The sequence below is a fragment of the Acanthopagrus latus genome, chromosome 8 (genome assembly GCF_904848185.1).
Source record: "Acanthopagrus latus isolate v.2019 chromosome 8, fAcaLat1.1, whole genome shotgun sequence".
NCBI classification, from domain to species: domain Eukaryota; kingdom Metazoa; phylum Chordata; class Actinopteri; order Spariformes; family Sparidae; genus Acanthopagrus; species Acanthopagrus latus.
Window position 1 is genome coordinate 30460155 of NC_051046.1, and position 20595 is coordinate 30480749.

The 20595-nt window shown below is 42.1% G+C and overlaps 1 pseudogene; it reads left to right on the forward strand.

Annotated features, from left to right (window-relative positions):
* Window positions 1–6758: 6758 nt before the first annotated feature.
* On the forward strand, window positions 6759–13620 carry LOC119024217 (annotated as a pseudogene).
* The last annotated feature ends 6975 nt before the right edge of the window (window positions 13621–20595 follow it).

The window sequence follows — 20595 nt, forward strand, 5'->3', positions numbered from 1 at the left end:
TTTTGGCTTGAATATAGATGAATCTGCTCTATCTCCCTAAAACAAGCTCCCAGCGCTCTAAATCGCTTGATTTAGCAAGAAAAGACGTCTGACTGAAATGAATGATGAAACAAGTGAAACCAAGTTTCTACACTTTGTTTAGGTCAAATTCATACATTTTCAGCAAAATCTAAGCTGAGAAAGCATTTTTGGCTTGAATACAGATGAATCTGCTCTAACTCCCTAAAACAAGCTCCCAGCGCTCTACATCGCTTGATTTGGCAAGAAAACACGTCTTCATGAAAACTATGATGAAACAGGTGAAACCATGTTTCCACACTATCTTTAGGTCAAATTCATACATTTTGAGCAAAATCTAAGCTGAGAAAGCATTTTTGGCTTGAATACAGATGAATCTGCTCTAACTCCCTAAAACAAGCTCCCAGAGCTCTAAATCGCTTGATTTGGCAAGAAAACACGTCTGACTGAAATGAATGATGAAACAAGTGAAACCATGTTTCCACACTATGTTGAGGTCAAATTCATACATTTTGAGCAAAATCTAAGCTGAGAAAGCATTTTTGGCTTGAATACAGATGAATCTGCTCTAACTCCCTAAAAGAAGCTCCCAGAGCTCTAAATCGCTTGATTTGGCAAGAAAACACGTCTGACTGAAATGAATGATGAAACAAGTGAAACCATGTTTCTACACTTTGTTTAGGTCAAATTCATACATTTTCAGCAAAATCTAAGCTGAGAAAGCATTTTTGGCTTGAATACAGATGAATCTGCTCTAACTCCCTAAAACAAGCTCCCAGCGCTCTAAATCGCTTGATTTGGCAAGAAAACACGTCTTAATGAAAACAATGATGAAACAAGTGAAACCAAGTTTCCACAGTTTGTTTAGGTCAAATTCATACATTTTCAACAAAATCTAAGCTGAGAAAGCATTTTTGGCTTGAATTCAGATGAATCTGCTCTAACTCCCTAAAACAAGCTCCCAGTGCTCTAAATCGCTTGATTTGGCAAGAAAAGACTTCTGACTGAAATGAATGTTTAAACAAGTGAAACCATGTTTCCACGCTATGTTTAGGTCAAATTCATACATTTTGAGCAAAATCTAAGCTGAGAAAGCATTTTTGGCTTGAATACAGATGAATCTGCTCTAACTCCCTAAAACAAGCTCCCAGCGCTCTAAATCGCTTGATTTGGCAAGAAAAGACGTCTGACTGAAATGAATGATGGAACAAGTGATGGGGTCAGAACTGTGTTTTAAACTTCTTAACATTGTTGACATTCTTAACTTCGAATTGAGTTGACCACGTTCAGTATCGTGCGTTTGGGTTCAATTCTCCGTTGCTACCTTAACAAATAGTGTCTGTACATGCATCTATATCCAACACGACCATGCTCAAATATGGCCATGGTTGGGCTGGAGCGTGTGGGGACGTATTGGCGGTAGCAGTAGGGTTGTCCATATGAGCAATGCCTTCCTTCGCACAAAGGACCACCCACTCGGTCAAGCATTTGAGTGCTGCCAGGGCAAGCCAATCAGAGGCAGCGTTGGCTTAGCATGATGTTTCATGTCTTTTTTTTTTTTTTTTCACAGAAAAATAAGATAAAATTAACATTATATAGGTCTGTTTTTAATTTAAAAAATGCCTAAATTTGTAGTTTGTAAATTGAGAAACTACAAAAAATAACCATACTTGATGCAGCACAAAATATGAATGTAGTTTAACTACCAGCAAGTTATAGCAAATTGTAGTTAAGCTATGTACAACTACATGTAGTTTAAGTCTCCCAACAATGATGACGCTCTTCTCATATTGGATGTGTTTCGTTCCCTTAGCATGACTTGTGAGGGCTGCCTCCCTCGTATTGCTAACATCAAAGCTCTTTTTGCAAAGCTTACATCTCGCACATTGGTCATTCTCTTGTTTGCTTTCTAACTAAAGTTTATAATTTTTTTGAGAGCCATGAAATATTAAATGCACATTTGCCCGGCACTATTCAAACATCATTTCAGCTAGCTGGCATACGTGGAGTTGACACATTGTCACACGTTGCCGCATATGAGAGTTAACATTACTATAAAGGCAAGAGTAGGATTGTAGGATGTACAGACCAAAAAAAATCCCCCTCTATCACTTATAGCTTATGTGTACTTTTTATGTTTTGGTGTAATTTTAATTATCATCTGCAGCCTCTCTGTGCTGTGACTCTCTATGTAGGGGCTGTCAGCCACGACCTCCTCCAACTCTTTACTGCAAATGCAATAAAACCTTCACAAGTAAAAAGCCAATACTTTATCATTGCACCTGTTGAACATACAGATACAGATACATCATCACTCATTTTCCTGCAGGTAGTTAGTCATTTGTCGCAATGCAATGCTGCCGGTGGTACACTGGGCTGTGTTCTGCTGCCTGACAACCGAGATCTCTGTTTACAAACTGCTAACAGCAAATCCTACCTTTCCTGTCGTTATGTTACATTACGTGGAAGGTTATCCAATTAATACAATAAATTTCATTTCACACAACAAAAATTCCATGACTTTTCCAAGTCATGGAAATTGTACTAATTCCATGACTTTTCCCGGACTGGAAAATTTGATTTTAAAATTCGATGACTTTTCCAGGTTTTCCATGACCATGGGAACCCTGTATAATTAGTAATGTTGTCTCTATTGATGATTGGCTTCTTGATAACAGACTGCACACTTGAGTCATTGTTATTCATTGTGTGGACTTTGTTCTTCAATAAATCTCTTATTTGGGTACCAGGTTTTGTGTGACTGAACCCTTCTTTGCTTAATCTGTTGTTTTATGTTGCACCCTGATACCCTGGTCCACCTGGGTGCGTAACATTATCCATTTTTCATGTAATTAACTTCAGAAAGTATAGCAGTATGTAACTCAAGTCTCAACTCTTGTTTAAGATATTGTTTATTTGCGAGAAAACATGCTTAATAAATTTGAAAGGGTAATGCTGAAAGTTCTGTTTTCTCCGATTTGAGGTACACTGGAGAACTTTGGTCATAGCAGGTGTAATCTTCAAGATAGAAAGGTCAGCTTGGACTTAAATTGAAGCCTACAAATGTGGGAAGTTTTTCACATCCATGTAAGGCAGAGATATGTATAATAAAATACTTGAAAATGATCATCTTTGATGACAATTTGTCAGGCGGACACACATTTTTTTTTGTCTTTTGGGATAAACTGAGGATATTTGAAGATAGAAAGGCAATAAGCCCCAGAATATTATTCTGATAGTTTTCCCCTATGTGTCAGGATACACCATGCAAAATTTCAGACTTATCTGCTCATTTTAGCAGTTGCAGTACTCTAATATGTGCAACTATATCATTTTGCCAGACACTTTTCCCCAAAAGTGGGGAGGCTGTAGCTCAATGGGTAGAGCCGGTCGTCTAGTGATCGGAAGGTCGCTGTTGTAAAAGCTGATCAGAACCTGGTTCAGGAATTTGGCTTTCCTACGTTTCTATAGGAATTATATCCTTTTCTGTGCTTTGAAACAAGGATGGTGATGTGTAATGGCCAAGATCGGTTTTCAGTGACGGTAATTTCAAGGAAACTATAACTGTTCACCTGCCCCACCACAGCCTAACGGAAGTAGACAGGGGTGTTTCTTTGCCTCCTTTTTTCTTAAATCAACAATCAGCTGCTTGGTTTTGCTGAAGTTGAGCCATAGATGTTTCTTCCTGCACCATTCTGCAATGCTGTTAATTTTGCTATGCCCTGAAATAAACCCTTTATGGTTGTTTATATTATGGCTGATGAGGGTGGTGTCACCATTGTGTTTATTTTTCAAATCGAGCTAAAGTCAACAAACTGCATCCTGATGTAGATGTTCTTATTCTCCATGAAGACTGAGTGGAGGGCTGTAGATATGGCATCCTCTGTGGATCTGTTGGTTCTGATGCTACTGATGAGGGCCCAGGCTGGAAGGGATGTTGTCTCTGATGTGCTGGACAACTAGTTTCTTGAAGCACTTCATCAGGATGGGGGTGAGAGCTGTAGGATGGTGGTCATTAAGACAAGAAAGAGACTTTTTAGGCACAGGAACTAGGATGACGCTGAAGGTGAGGTTCGCCCAGGCCATCATGCAAGCTAGGACTGCCACTGCCAGATGGTCCTGTTCTGTTACCTTCAGTGTTTTTCTTCCTCGTCTCTTCATTATATATTCATAAAGTAGCGTACATATCCCCTCTAATTTGCGGTGAAATAAAAAGTGATTTGTGTACTATGGATTTCAGCACCTTGCAGCTCATTACTACAGAGAGTCAAGAGTGAAGATAAATCCACTTTTTAATCCCAAAAGTTAAAGTTTTGAGTGTGGATGTTCATTCCTCCAGAGCTCACCTGCTTCAGCAGTTGTCTGCTAGTTAACAGGCTCGCTGTTACAAAGTAGCAATGTGAAACCAAACCCGGACACAGACTCATGCACTATGCAATAAGGTAGTCAGTGAGTAGAAGGTGGCAAAGTCTTGCTGAGTGCAGGGATTGCGAGCAGATAGGCAGACAGGTGAGGCAATCCTGATTCACATGGATTAAACTAATTTAACATCATTAATCCAAACATAAGTATGTAAGTATAAACTACTACAGGAGCAGCAATGATCCAGTGAAGTGTGGAAGTTTAAACAAGGGTTTGTATATCGGAAGTGGTAAGGTGAAGGGAGGCAGGCAACAGAGCGGAGCTGGAAGCCAGTGGAGCAGACTACGCCCACAGTACAGACACAAGAGGAAAGGACACAATAAAACATGGGAAAACACAGGAGCATGTCCATCGCCATGACAGTGACTCATTAATCCTCATTAATCTGTCCCTCTGATCTGGTCTGTCAGTACATGACCGCACAGCAAGCCATATTTGTCTGATTAGCATAAAAACTTTTCCAAAAGGAACAAACACCACAAACACAGCTGTAAGGTCAAGTTCAGTGACTGGAATTAACCAAGTTGAAGCCCAGCAGACAGCCCCTCAATAGCCATTAATCAAAGTGACCACAACCTTATTTATGCGTTACTTAAAGTTTTAACATAAATTATAAGGGTAAGTTATATAAAAATCCACCCTTCGTACAGTTCCTATAAACAGGAAATTAGCATTACAGAGCAAAATTGTGCTATGTACCAGGCTGTAAACATGTTTATCACTGATGTAAAGTTGGGTATTTAAACGTGGGCTTCTATGGGGATTGACTTTCTATTGGAGCCATCCTCAAATTCCCATTTGAGGAACTGATGTTTTTGGTACTTCCAGGTTGGATTATTTTTTCAGCCCTGTAGGTTACTGTTTAACAAACATTTATCTTGTGCCCACAAATAAATGAAAACACAACAATCAGTTTTATCTTGCACTTCATGTAGTGGCTAATACCAGGCCTCTACATTTTTTTTCTCTCCATCGCTGCAGGAAATAGCCTTCTAACATTTAAATGTATGAGTGGCTTTTGGTGCACATTGCCAGATGTTAAGTTGCTATTCAGTGAAGTGGTTTAGCCTGTAGTGTGCCAAAGTCATGCTTCGTCCGGCTTCACTAATGGGACCTTATTTTGGAAAAATAAAATGTTTATGATGGTGAATGAAGAGAGGTAAATCATTTACTGATACTGTTGAAATTTTCACTGGAAGGACACCTTGTTGGTCTGCTTCTAAGAGAATTCTGCAGTGTTCTTACAAGAACACACAAAAAGTATTTGTGAGTAGTATCAAGTATTGTGGACTATCCTTAAGGGCTAAGTTTCCAGTTCAAGGGTGCTGTTGTGTGTACAGTGCGTGCTGAATATACCAAACTGCACCACTATATAGTTTTATTAGACAGTTTGCCTTAAATTTGTCTCGTCATGGACTTTGCGCTAACATTGTCTGTCTGACTGGGATGGACTTTGGTGACTGGATCAGAAATGGGTCAGTTTTGTGCCTTGTTGTTTATAGGCGCGTGCTCCAGACAGTGTGTGTGGTAAAGGACAGTGTCCATGTTGTGAGCTATGCATGGCAGCCTGCCTGCATGTGTACAGTACATCTGAGTGTGGAGAAAAGGTAAGCTATTAAAAAGCAAAGGGTTGCACCTTTTGAATGTTGAAATGACAAATGGGGATATATTAAGAATATTTGTGTCATGAATCACACATATGTTTGTCAATGAAAAAGATAATTCACTGAGTAAAAAAAATGTCAGTTTTGTCAGGTAGGGGTTTTAAAGGGGAGAGACTCTGGAAAGGGAGGTGGACCCAAATGCAGTTAATGGAGGCAAGATAAGGAGAACAAAAGGCGAGCTTTATTTAAAGCTGTTACAAAAAAAACAAAAGCAGACAAAAGGTCAAAAGGCAAAGTAGCAAACAAAACATCAAGACAAAGTAGCAAAATAAAACAGTTCAACAAAGTGCAAAAGAAAAAGGCAAAGTACAAATCAAACATGGAAAACTCAAAACCAAAAACATACCAAACGGGACAGGAGCCTGGACAGGAGCATGGACAGGAGCATGAACAGGAGCATGAACAGGGGCGGACAGAAGACAGGAAACAGCAAACAATGACCAGACAAAGAGTGAGGGGAAACACAGAGACTAAATACACAGACACCAATGACATGACGAGGAAGAGGTGAGGAGAGAGGAGGAAGGAAGCCAGGTGTGATAATGAGGGGGAGGAGCACAGAGGAACAGACCAGGAGGGAACAAGACAACAGACAGAGGGAGCCAGAGGGAAGAACATAGGAGAAACTTAAAGGACACATGAGGGCATGGAAAATCAAACACATGACAGAAGACATGGAAAAACAAAAACACAACACAAGACATGATACAATGACGTAAATCAAATACAAGAAACCAAAAAAAACAGATACAAGAACAAACAAAAACCGGAGTCATGACAAGTTTGTTGTAATAAAGTAAAAACTCATGTAGTTTTGTCAGTAGCGTAACATCATGGTGAAAAAAGCGCACGGCCATGCATACTAAATGCACGCATGCGCCCACGCACACACATGCTTAGACACACGCACAGCCACTTGAGAGAACTGCTATTGCAGGGTGGACTGGCCATCGGGAGTATTGGGATTTTTCTCAGTTGGCCAATCAATAATGGGCCGATGGACGGCTGTTTTATTTATTTATTTATTTATTTATTTATTTGCTGTGCCTAGACGTTTCTCTGTTGACACAGTCAAGAACGTGAGAGATTGGTGATAAAACACAATAGAGCTTCAGCGACAGGGCCAGGCTGCCTGGTTGAGGGAGGAAGAAGGCTAGCGAGGAGCTTGAGATAAACATGCGGGGATGGGTGATTAGCAAACTGTTATATAACTAGGTTTGACCTGTTATAATAAAGAATATTCAGGAGGTTTAGTTCTTCTCCTTCCCTAAGTTATTTTATTCTGACACCATGTTATATAACTAGGTTTGACCTGTTATAATAAAGAATATTCAGGAGGCGGTTTGGCACATTGCATGCTTTACTCGGTCCACTCATAGACTGGTGTGTCACATACAAATGGGTCCGTGTGACCCCATGAACCTATTACGTAGTACCTAGTACCTGCTTACAGAACACCTCCCCCTCTTAGATGAAAAACTCATGAACATAAACACATAAACATCTCGTTAACTCATTAACATACCACTTTAGGGAGTACTCGGGATTTACAATAATCTCATCAGCAAACTGAACTGAAACTCATATTTATGTGAAGACTAACTTCATAAAATACGTCATTTACTCTTACTCCTGTTCTTTAAGACTCTCATAGAACATAAACACAATGTCTTTTACATTCTTTTCATTGAACAAACAATTTTCTCTTTACCCCCTCCCCCCCCCCTTTTTATCTTTTCTTTTTTCTTTTTTTTTTCTTTTCAGTCCCAGTCTTTTTTTTTCTCTATCCAGTCCCTGTCCTTTTTTTTTCTCCTTCTTCTTCACAGGTCCAAACGGCGGACAGGAGGACGGGAGACTCGGCCTGAAGATGTAATGTAGTGTGTGTTGTCTGAATGGGATGTGTTTTGATTTCGCGGCGTGTGAGTGGGTGTAGGTGTGTCAGCTTTACTTGGCTTTGTGTGTGTGTCAGGTGTTTGTGCCTGTGTTACCTGTGGTTGTGAGTGTGGTTGAAGTGCACGCAAGTGTGTGCGATTTCTCCTCATCAGTCCCTCATCAGTCCGTACAATGTAGGACCGAGGCGTTGAGGCTGGTTGCACGACTGTACCTTTCACCTCCTCTCTCTGGAGCTACACCTTTTGGCCAGGACGAAGTGTTGGTAAGGAATGGGCCTGGTGACGACGATTGTAGTTGCGGTGTTGGTTCTCCTTTGCCCGTCTCTCTGATGCTCTGACGCCCTTGATGTTTGGCCAACGTGGCTGCAGGTGCACTGGATGCTGGGGGATGGTAGTGCGTAGCTGTCACCCCATCAGGAGCTGCGCTGGGGTGTAACCATTTTCCAGTGGTGTAGCACGGTAAGTTAACAAAGCAGGCATGTCCCTTATGGCTTTTATTTTCCCAGGATCTGGTGCCACCCCATCTGCTGAGACGTGGTGGCCGACGAACATGATGCTGTCTCTGGAGAATTCACATTTGTCGTTCAGAGTCAAGCCCTCGGCTTCCAGTCTCTTTAGCACCTGATGGAGCCGTGTGTCACGTTCTTGGTTGTCTTTGCCATGGACGAGTATGTCATCTGCATGACACACTACCCCGTCACAGTCCTCCAGCATCTGTGACATGCGGCGTTGGAAGTGCTCAGGGGCTGAGGAGATACCGAATGGCAGCCGGTTGAATGCATAGCGGCCAAACAGTGTGATTAATGTTGTCAGGAGTCTTCTGACAATGGGATTTGCCAAAAGCCACTTGTTGCATCTAGCTTTGTAAACACCTTTGCCCCTGCCAAGCTAGCCAGTGTGTGGTCTACTGCTGGCAGGATGTGTCTTTCTCTCTGCACCCACTTGTTCAGGTGCCTCAGGTCAACACACAGCCTGATCTTGCCTGAAGCTTTGGGCACTATCACCATGCCCGCACACCACGGTGTAGCCTGGGTCACTTTTGAAATGACCGCTTGAGAAATGCGCTTGAGTTCTGCACGCACCTTGTCATGCATAGGCAGTGGCACGTGCCGTGGAGATGACAGCGCAAAGGGGACTGCCCCTGGCTCCACCTCAATTTTGTATGGCTCCTTTAATTTGCCTAAGCCGCTAAAAACTTTGGGGTACTGAGCCATAATGTCATTCTGCTCTGTTTTGACTGTGTGGAGGCACTGAATTAAGGTAAGTGTTTCAATTGCAGGCAGGCTAGCAGAGGTTTAGACAGTTTCTCAATTTCATAAATGTCCTGATCAGTCTCTCTGTTCTCAATGCTTAATTGGCCCCTTAAACAGCCTCTCACCTCCAGTCTGTGGTTTCCTGGTCCATACAGCACCTTTCTCGTCGCCTGCAGAGCTCCGTGTCTTTTGGGGGGGAACGCGCTGCTTGGGATAGCTGTCACCGCTGCGCCCGTGTCCAATTTAAACAGTCTTTTCGGCATTCAGCTGCAGCAGTTCGTTCCACTCGCTATTTCCCCCTGACACCATTTCTCCCAGGAAAAGGTAATCCTCTCCCTCCACGCTGTCCGTGTATTCCTCTGTGATGTCGTGAACTCCGCCTTTGGATTTGCATTTCTTGGCGAAGTGGCCCTTTTTGTGACACCGTCTGTACTCCGCATCAAGAGCAGGGCAATCCTTCCACAGGTGCCTCTGTGCATTTCCGCACCTCCCGCACGCCGTTGCCTGCCCCGTCGCTGTCTGGTCTTTCGCCGATCCTTTCTCTCTAGCTGGCCGTCTGTGAATGGCCTCGACGTTTCCCGCCATGGGCTCCGTCCCACGCATAGCAGGCTGCTGCCTTTTCACTGCTTCGCTTTGCCTAACTTTGGTCATTGCCGACTCCAGTGTTAATTTGGCATCTAGCTGCAAGTTTTCAGACAGCTTGGCATCTCTAATGCCCACTACAATTCGGTCCCTAATTAATTGTTCTCCTAAAGTCCCAAATTCACAGTATTCGGCCAAAGCATGCACAGCAGTTAAAAATGATTCCACGCTCTTGCCGGGCTCTTGGACTCGGCGGTTGAAACGTGCCCTCTCGTAGATCACATTTCTTTTGCTAACACAATGCTTCTCGATAGCCTCCGTTACATCTTTGTAGGAACGTTTCTGCACCTCGGTTAACGTTAGCATGTTCATTACATCCTCGGCGTCATCGCCGGCTGCATACATGAAAGCATTCACCTGAAGCCATCCTGTAGCGTTCGAAGCGTTTTATCCACTTCGGCCATTCGTTTACATTGGAGAAGTCGAACTTGCCTGGTGGAGCTAGCTGTGGCAATGCTAGCGGTGCAGGTGCCGCCACTCTCGCTGGTTGCTGCGCCGCTGCTGCTGGTTGCTGCTCCCATTGCATCTTTTTCTTTTCTTTCTTTTTCCTTCGACGACTCGCTCGTCCGCAGGTTTAGTTCTTCTCCTTCCCTAAGTTATTTTATTCTGACACCATGTTATATAACTAGGTTTGACCTGTTATAATAAAGAATATTCAGGAGGCAGTTTGGCACATTGCATGCTTTACTCGGTCCACTCATAGACTGGTGTGTCACATACAAATGGGTCCGTGTGACCCCATGAACCTATTACGTAGTACCTAGTACCTGCTTACAGAACACAAACGGACACGTTTGCCGCAAGTTTGCCGAGAGTGCTAGTTGGATAAACCTTTTCCTCAGCTGCAACAACTTCACTTGCAGAAGGATGCCAGAGAATTCACCGAGAAGCTGGCGAAGCTCGTGACATTTTCATCCCGGATTTTTGAGAAGAAGGAATTAAACGCTTGTCTCAAATTGCCACCTGGTCCCAAATAAACGCCCCAGCTATTCTGTGGTATGTTACAGTATGATAACTCACCCACGGGGTGTACTGCGAAGCCAGTTTAGTGGGTTAGCGAGGTATGTTGAGTCGAAAGCCAGGCCTCCCTGTACTACAAAGGTGGCTCTCTTTTAACCCGGCTAGATCACCATGGTAACTTATGCTTAGCTCTTATGCTCTTAACTTATGTTCAGAGTTTCAGCTTAAAATGGGCTATAAAAGCGCCGCTGTTTCACGGTGTAACTCATCCGGAGATGGCATCACCATTCATTGAGAACCCGGTGGACCTGGGAGCAAGAATAATTTGGGCAGCGCTATAACATGAGCGGCTTCTTTGAGATTGCACTGATCTGCTGGCATTTCCTGATGAAATTCTTTATGAGCGATATAGATTTTCAGCCGAGGGAATACGGTTCATTTGCTCACATACAAGTGTCGGGAATGCCACTTGAAGAAGCTGTGTGCTCACTGTCGGGCAAACTATTTGTGTAGCCCTTGTTTTTTTTGCCACGGGAACCTATTTACATTCAGTTGGTGATGCAGAAAATCTGAGCAAGAACACTGGGTGTTGCACCATCCGCACAGTGGTTCGTGCTCTTACTGAGAAGCTGAATATGTTTGTAGTGTTCTGAAGTCATTTGAGCACAATGCTTGTTAAGGAAGGATTCTATAATATATCTGGTAATGTACATTCATACCCCTCTACATCAACAGTATTACTTGCTTGCATAATGAAATCTAATATAGCCTATAATATACACTCACCGGCCACTTTATTAGGCACACCTTGCTAGTACCGGGTTGGACCCCCTTTTGCCTTCAGAACTGCCTTAATCCTTCGTGGCATAGATTCAACAAGGTACTGGAAACATTCCTCAGAGAGTTTGGTCCATATTGACATGATAGCATTACGCAGTTGCTGCAGATTTGTCGGCTGCACATCCATGATGCGAATCTCCCGTTCCACCACATCCCAAAGGTGCTCTATTGGATTGAGATCTGGTGACTGTGGAGGCCATTAGAGTACAGTGAACTCATTGTCATGTTCAAGAAACCAGTCTGAGATGATTGGAGATTTATGACATGGCACGTTATCCTGCTGGAAGTAGCCATCAGAAGATGGGTACACTGTGGTCATAAAGGGATGGACATGGTCAGCAACAATACTCAGGTAGGCTGTGGCGTTGCAACGATGCTCAATTGGTACTAAGGGGCCCAAAGAGTGCCAAGAAAATATCCCCCACACCATTACACCACCACCACCAACCTGAACCGTTGATACAAGGCAGGATGGATCCATGCTTTCATGTTGTTGATGCCAAATTCTGACACTACCATCCGAATGTCGCAGCAGAAATCGAGACTCATCAGACCAGGCAACATTTTTCCAATCTTCTATTGTCCAATTTCGGTGAGCCTGTGCGAATTGTAGCCTCAGTTTCTTGTTCTTAGCTGACAGGAGTGGCACCCGGTGTGGTCTTCTGCTGCTGTAGCCCATCTGCCTCAAGGTTCGATGTGTTGTGCGTTCAGAGATGCTCTTCTGCATACCTTGGTTGTAACGAGTGGTTATTTGAGTTACTGTTGCCTTTCTATCAGCTCGAACCAGTCTGGCCATTCTCCTCTGACCTCTGGCATCAACAAGGCATTTTCGCCCACAGAACTGCCGCTCACTGGATATTTTCTCTTTTTCGGACCATTCTCTGTAAATCCTAGAGATGGTTGTGCGTGAAAATCCCAGGAGATCAGCAGTTCCTGAAATACTCAGACCAGCCCGTCTGGCACCAACAACCATGCCACGTTCAAAGTCACTTAGATCACCTTCCTTCCCCATTCTGATGCTCGGTTTGAACTGCAGCAGATTGTCTTGACCATGTCTACATGCCAAAATGCATTGAGTTGCTGCCATGTGATTGGCTGATTAGGAATTTGCGTTTAACGAGCAGTTGGACAGGTGTGCCTAATAAAGTGGCCGGTGAGTGTATGTAACTAGGATTCCCCAGGATGATTGGTGCTGTGGACTGCACACATGTACCCATCTTGGGGCCCCTGGGGGAATATGAGGCTGACTATGTCAACTGCATATCCATCCACAGCATCAATGTGCAGGTGAAATCTCAAAAATAATTTCTGCAGGTGATCGATGGCACATGCACAGTGAATGTATAGGCTTTTATCAGTGGCACACAATATTGTCTAGACAGACTTTTCACATGAATGAAATATCCAGTGGCATTATAGGTCTTTTTAAAGGAATCTCTTTATGCTTTCCCCCATTGTGCAGTGCTCTCTTTAAATTTAACCAGAAATCCCATTAACAGATGACTTGTGACCATCAGTTGACGCGAGTCTGCACTGGGTCACCAGTTACAACAAGGTAAGCTATATGGTAAATAATCCTTTCTTCTTCTTTTTCACTCCTTTAATTGTTGAGAATGACAAAGTATTTATTTTTCTCTTCGTTAGGCCTCTTTGGTGGACTGCTTGCGGGGGACAGAGGGTACGCCTGTGCCCAGCACTTAATCCTGAGCATGCGTGTGGAATCATCACTGCATGTGTGGTGCTGCACAACATCGCAATGATAAGGAAAGAACAAACCCCTCATGTGCCATTGGTAGCAGCAGCTGATAGAATTGATCCAGTGACGGACATCACAACTTGTGCAGCCGTCCAGCAGGCAATTACTGCCGAATATTTTACCCGCCAGTGATGGTGTGAAAAATAAAGAGTCATTCACTGAATGTGTATTCATTTTTTTTTTTTTTTTGGCAATGTCTGCATTTGCTGGGAAGAAAAAGACAGAAAAGGGCATTAGTGCATAATGTCATGCTATCAAACCATTTTAAAAAGGTACCATTTACTAGAATACCTTTTTTTTAACTCCAAGATTTCAATCACCAGTTTCAGTTTTTTTAATCCCAGTTCCTTTTTCACATTGTCCAGCTCCAAGTTCCTTTTATATTCTGTACAGGGTGTATCTGTGGTCTGTATGAATTGTCTTGGTTGAAAGGACACTGGTATGTTTAATCAAGCAGTTTTACTTTTTACAACACCTTTATCTTAGTCATATATTGTTTAACTTTTCATACAACCCTTACAGTTCTTTCCCTCCCTAGGCCAGACGCAGAGGTAGAGGCTGTGGGCAGAGGGTGTAGATCATCTTCCTGTGAAAGATATCCACCAAGTTTAGTCACGTCATTATGTGTAGGCCTACTTAAGATGAGTACGTAAAAATGCACTCCTACTTCGCGCCTCTCAGACAGCACAGAGACCGTCTCCTGGTCATCAGTTTCAACCTGAAGAATGATTTCAGAGGTCAGCATGATATGGGCTGATCACAGCAAATGCAAATACCTGACACTTTGCTGCGACAGCTACCTTGGGGTGGTGCAGGGAAATTGCCCTGGCGGCAGCAGCACCATGGTGTCTCCTACACCTGAAATTACACAGTGGATTTCCTGCCTGATGCCGAAAGCAAATGTTAAGTACTTTACTCTTTACATACCATGGACAAAAAGGTTGTCCTGTGAGCCACCAGCACTCGGGTCTGACTTGAGCCCCCCTTCGATGCCCTCCATTATTGGATGACCCTCATTGTTGGAGAGGGCCAGCTCCTCAGGCACTGTGAATTCTGGTGGAGCTGGGCCCCCTCCAGTCTTCCTCTTTTCGTTCTTCTTCATGTTGGCTTAAGATAGTGATGATATTAAAATAAAATGGGATACAGTATATTATCCACACATTGACAAAATGATGGGGCAGCTTGGCTACATACCACTTTGAATGATGGTTTTGTATTTGGCTCTGACTTGCTGCCATGTCCGACTGCTGCGTCCACATCTTAGTAAAATGCAATTTGAAATATTAATTAGGCCAAGCTAGAATTTATTTGTCACAGATAATGAGTAAAGTTATCTAGACAAATTGCATTTCCTGCAAAAATACAGTGTGAATGCTGAAGGCCGAAGGGAAATCTGCTGAATGTTCTGCTGACAAGCTGAAAAAGCTGAAAAGCTAAAGGCAGAAAGAGCATAAAAAGCTGAACATGCTGATAGCTGAACAGTTTCTGTAGCTGAACATGAAGCTGAATGTATAAAGAAGCTCAAAATGCAGAGAGATGAATATTTCAAAAGATGGAAAGACAGAAAAGCTGAAGAGGGCTGAAAGAGTTTAAAAAGTTGAACATTTTCAAAGCTGAACATGAAGTGGAATGTTTAAAGGAGCTGAAAAATGAGACCATCATCTGAAAGCCAAGATTTCCTACATTTCTATGTATACATTGTCCATGTTGAGTGAAAGGTTTTGGATCTAAATCAAGCTGAAGATAATTTTTTTTCTCACTTTTGGAGCTGCTCTACACTATTAAAACGTTCAGCTTTTTAAGCTTTCAGCCTTCTGCTTTTCAGCTTTTCAACTTTTTCATAAATTCAGCTTTTTATGAAAAAAATTTAACATTGCCGCAAATGGGAAAAGCTTCAAATCCTCTTCAAAAATCCTTGCCTTTCAACCTCTTCTTCTCCCTCATGCTTTGAGCTAGAGACACCATTCCAACTTTAAAAGAGTCACAAAACCTTGACTGTTTTTAAAGATATTTTAAAGATATTGTACGATTTTGGACTAATCACAGTTTTAGTTTGAAGAACTTTTAGCCCTTCTTCTGACTTTATAATGGGTGTGTATTGCGTGAGCTACAGTGCGTGACATCATCAACTGCTGCACCCCAGAGTGTAGAGCAGCTCCAAAAGTGAGAAAAAAAATTCTCTTCAGCTTGATTTAGATCCAAAACCTTTCACTCAACATGGACAATGTATACACAGAAATGTAGGAAATATTGTTGGCTTTCAGATGATGGTCTCATTTCAGATGTACGACTTACAGTTTTGGATGTGGAAGCCCTGGAGCGACAAGAAGTCACTAAGCCGCCCCATAAGCCGCAATGTTAACTTTGAGCCTAAATTTCTGGAAGACAGCAGACGGTACCTGATTTGTCTCTCGCGTTTGTCTCCCCTCACTCACCATATAGATATTTTGGCCCTAACAGTTACGTTTTTTTACTTCTCCAGCATGTGTATCTGTAGAATGCACGTGTATTGTGTGAGCTAGAGTGAGTGACACAATCACTTGATTGGAGAGCAGCTGGAACACTGGAGAAAGAATTCTCTTCAACCGGATTTGGATCCCACATCTTTTACTTTACATAGACGATGCAGCCATTTTAAGCTCTTTCTGTCTTTTAAGTCTTTTCTCACCTATCTAAAGCTCTTTTTCCCCTCTTACTCTGCAACTTGTTAGCCTTTTCAGTCTTTTCTCACCTTTTTAAACTCTTTCAGATCTCTTATTCTACAGCTTTTTAGCTTTTTCTGATATTCATCTTTCTGCCTTTTCAACTCCTTCAACCATTCTGCTTCATGTTCAGATATGAAAATGTTCTTTCTGCCATCCTCAGCTTTTCTGCCTTTTCATCTTTTAAAAATATTCATCTTTGTGCCTTTGCAGCTTTTTTATACATTCTGCTTCATGTTCCGCTACAGAAACTGTTCAGCTATCAATTGGTTCAACTTTTTAAGCTCTTTCTGCCTTTAACTTTTCAACTTTTCCAGCTTTTCAGCTTTTTCATCTTTTCAGCAGTACATTCAGCAGATTTCCCTTCGGCCTTCAGCATTCACACTGTATTTTCGCAGGAAATACAAATTTTTCTAGTTTGGACTTGTATCTACATTTTAAACTTTGAATGGTGTGCCCAGGTTAAAGTATGCCAGAGATGTCGATGTTTGAAAAACAAAGTTTCATTTTCTTCACTCAGCCCCATTCACTGTCAATGGGAAATGAGGATTGTCAATGCTATGATACTACAATGCAATGCTACAATGTGTTCATTTCACCACCTACCATTCATTCTCAGCGTCTTCATCTTTTCCTTGTTACAAACTAAAACTAAACTTACAAATAATTAATAATTCAACAGGCATACACTGACATCTTGTAACAGAGATGATATTTATTTCTCTCCAAAAAACAAGCACAGGAGGCCTTCTTCCTGGAGGTCTTCATCCTGAGTCTGAGAGTTGTTGTCTCTTCAGTGGAGAGTGAGACACAAATTAGTTCAAAATCATCACGTAAACATTTGAAGAGAAAACAGTATTACTTCCCTTATTTTTGCTGCAGTCCTCTGGAGGTCTTCTTCCTGGATCACTTTTGTTAGATTTAAAGGACATTAATTAGTTACAGGTTCGAAAGACTGATGTAAACATTTTAAGTGAAAGTTGAGATTCAATGAAATATTACTTCCCTTATTGTTGCTGCAGTCCTCTGAGGTCTTCTTCCAGTAGTCTGTATAAATGTTGCCAGATTTGAAAGACATCAATTAGTTATATATTTCAAAGATTGATGGAAACATTTGAAGTGAAAGTTGAGAATTAAAGGAAACATTACTTCCCTTATTGTTGCTGCAGTCCTCTGGAGGTCTTCTTCCTGTAGTCTGTGTAAATTTTGCCAGATTTAAAAGACATAAATTAGTTACAGGTTCAAAAGATTGATGTAAACATCTGAAGTGAAAGCTGAGAATTTAATGAAATATTACTTCCCTTATTTTCTTCTGGGTTGTTGTCTTTGCTGGAGAGAGGGTCCTTCTGACTGGATCATCCTAGAAAGACAATGACATCATCATTGAGTTAAATCACTCAATGCAAGTGAATCACTTTAAAAAAAGAGACATACTTACTTTGTTATGCACCTGGTTTGACATGCAGCTTGGTCTGCATCTCAGCTGGATGTTCAGCTCCCTCCCTGACACTCCTGCGCATCATTAGCTTAGCTAATGTAGCGCAGGAGCGTAGCTAATGTAGTGACAACAACCCAGCAGAAAAAAACAAAAACAAACAAACAAAAAAAAAACACAATAAAAAAAACAAACAATTACATTACATGATACAAAATAATAAAAAAATACATGATTCATTAAATATACATCCTTAAATTACATAATTACTTGATAACTTATATAAGCTTAGCTTATGTAATTCTTACATGAGCTTAGCTATTACATTGCAGCTTACATTATATCTTACACATGCCATTCTCATCTAAATAGATGAGAACAACATGAGTTAAGATTTTACAAACAATGTCAATAAATACATGATAAATATATTTAAAAAATGTTTAAAGGCATTTACAAAATTATTAATTACAAAACATTTAACACACTGGCCGAGTCGTTCATCATCTCAAGAGATAATAAGAACATGAAAAAAGTTGCTGACCCCATTCTAAAATAAACTAATACATACATACACATTAACATTATAAGATTAAACTATTTCCAGCCAAGACATGCCACTGCAACAACATACATTTGAAAAACAATTACATAAGACTAAACACACTAAAAGACTAAACAAGACCAAATAGTGAAATAAATGACATCAATCACTAGTGAGCAAATCTCCGAGTGCAAATGATTATCCAAGCAAGCCCCCTGGTACCTGCCTAACTCCAAACTAAACCTAACTATCTTCTGAGATGTGCTGGGCTTGACGCTTCTTTAAAGCAAAACTTCAGTAAATCTCAGCCAAATGACCAAGGCCCTGAAATGCTCGCCCCCACCAGAGAAACATGTCTCCACCCAGGATTGCCTCGAAAATAAAAAAGGCAAAATAACAAATAGTACACCGATGGAAGGACAGATTTCACTGCCCAGCTGGCACACTCCCTAACTAACCAGGGAGACCAATTGGATAAGCAAGAGCCTGTCTTCATCTAACAAAGAATCTTCCTTTTGCTTCTCCCTGAGACAGTTCAAGAGTTCAGCAAAAGCTCGATCTTCTTTCCGTCGCATGATCTCTGTCAGGGTGACCATTTTGAAGTTATCCTTCCAGAGATCAAACTCAGTCTCCTCGTACACACACAGTGGCTTGCCTTTACCAAGGGGCGGCAGTTGATAAAAGTCACCTACAGCAAGGACAGACATGCCTCCAAATGGCTTCCGATTACCCCTGATCTGCTGAAATCGCCAATGCACGTGGGCATAGACTGTGGATATCTCATCGATGATGAGAATCTCAGCATTCACCAGTGTTGCTCTGACTTCGTCGAGTGCATTCCCAAGACCTTGATAAGGTGGCATCAAGGACCTTGGTAATTTGAGAATGGAGTGCAACGTGTTGCCTGATGTGTGTGGCCCCAGACTAGTTCAAAGCACCACTGTCGAACAGTGTAGAAAACGGAAGCCTGAGTTTCGTTCAGACTTTGGTACATTTTCCTAACAAAGTCTGGACTCAACTCTGGAGCATCTATTCTAGGCATAGAGCTCCCCTTATCCTTCTTAGTGCCGAATTCTGGGACATCTTCAACGTTTTGCTCCTGATCGCGAGGTTCACATTCAGCCAGGCACTCCAGCCGGTCAACTTCAACTTCGGGCGCAAAAGAGTTCCAAGCATTCGCGAGAGGACCGCACACCTGAAGCTGTTGAAACACAGCTTCCATGTTTTTTCCTTGGCCCTCATAACGTTTTTTGTTGTGCCTCACTATTTCCTCTACTCTCATACCCCACTTGTTGCTACACTTATAAAACTCTTCATAGGTGGGGTACGCTTTATCCCTCAGATCGGCGTCGGATCAATGTGGGAGATAAAGTTTCAGCAATCTTCTATAAATCTTTTTTCCTCAGAGAAGCCAGTAAATCTAATGATTGCTGGTTTTCCTATGGTTCTCTTTTGAATAAATCCTTCATTGTTCAACAATGGAATGGCATTCATAGTCTGACGTGAACTCGGCCAGGCACATACGTTCAAACTCTCGAGTGAGAGGTCTGCTGACTTTCAGGCAACCCCGACATCCATACATCCACTGATCCGGATTCCATTCTTTCCAGTCTACTCATAGGGTGACTCATTTTCAGACCTTCCTCGTCGGTCTGAATAAACACCACGGATCGGGAGCACTTCTTGAGGCGTAAGCTGCAGGTACGGGCTACAGCCTCTTGAGCGCTGACCTCTCTGTGTTTAGAGTAGGCCTGCATGATTTGTTTCATTTCGTCGCGCTTGTTAACATCAGATGTCTTAACATCTTCGATGACGTTCTTAAGGAATTCCGTCATCTCGTGCTCCGGTTTCGCTACATATGACATCATGTACATGATACGGCTGTAGTCATCCATGACGTACTGGATGTCCATGTCTAAGCAAATCAGGATTGTAGGCATTAACCCAACAATCATTAGGATGGCGCCTCAGCATCACGACATGGGTGTTTGCCAGGCGCTGCGCGGCGGCAAAGTATTGCTCGCAAGTTAAGCTGCACTGGCAAAGTCTGTCAAACTGCTGAACGAAGTGCCTGGATCCATAAGGCCCTTTTCTGCTCCTCTATTTGCATCATCTTGATCCTCTTTTTGGTGGCAATTAATAGTGGGGGGCCTGTTGATGAATAATCTTGTAAAATGTGCTAAAGGCAGCATTTGTGGCAAATTTGGTTCCTCTCCGCTAGTTACAACGTTGCTTAAAGCGACTAAATTCCGGATCGCCGTGATATGTGAGATTGAAATCTTGCTTTTCCTTTTGGCTGTAGCTTTGATCCGTGTTGTATCTCTGAGACATGACAAATTTCTGCTCTGAAACACTGTATCTGACTGGCATCTATCTCGAATGTGTTTCTATTGCAGAACTGTTCCTTGTATCTATCTCGAATGTGTTTCTATTGTCTGGTGCGGAACGTGGCATCCTTCCTTGTATC